Below are 402 nucleotides of genomic sequence, written 5' to 3'. Positions count from 1 at the left end.
GCCAACGTTAAGTTAGGGGCTAACGTTGGCGCAAACTTTTGGTGCCCAGGGGTGATTTTCATGTGCCAACGTTAGCCTAAAAGTTAGGGGTTAGGGGCTGGCGCAAACTTTTGCCCAAAAGTTTGTGCAAAAGTTTGAGGTTAACTTTAGGTCCAGCTTTTTGCTTCCTGGTTCAATTTCACTTATTCCATTGTCTTCTCTTTACTCCTAGCTATGCCTTCTTGCTTCAACCTTTCTCCAAGCTTTCTTCAACTATCATTAATCAACCAAACACATCAAAGCTATGCTCAAAATCATGAGATATACATTCTTTCATAGTATGTGACAATTATAGCATAAAACCTCATGAAATTGCATTAATTCATCTATGGTTGATTAAATCAAAGGAAGCATGAAAATCTA

The sequence above is a fragment of the Arachis ipaensis genome, chromosome B01 (assembly GCF_000816755.2).
Source record: "Arachis ipaensis cultivar K30076 chromosome B01, Araip1.1, whole genome shotgun sequence".
Taxonomy (NCBI): domain Eukaryota; kingdom Viridiplantae; phylum Streptophyta; class Magnoliopsida; order Fabales; family Fabaceae; genus Arachis; species Arachis ipaensis.
Note: the sequence above shows the minus strand (reverse complement) of the source record.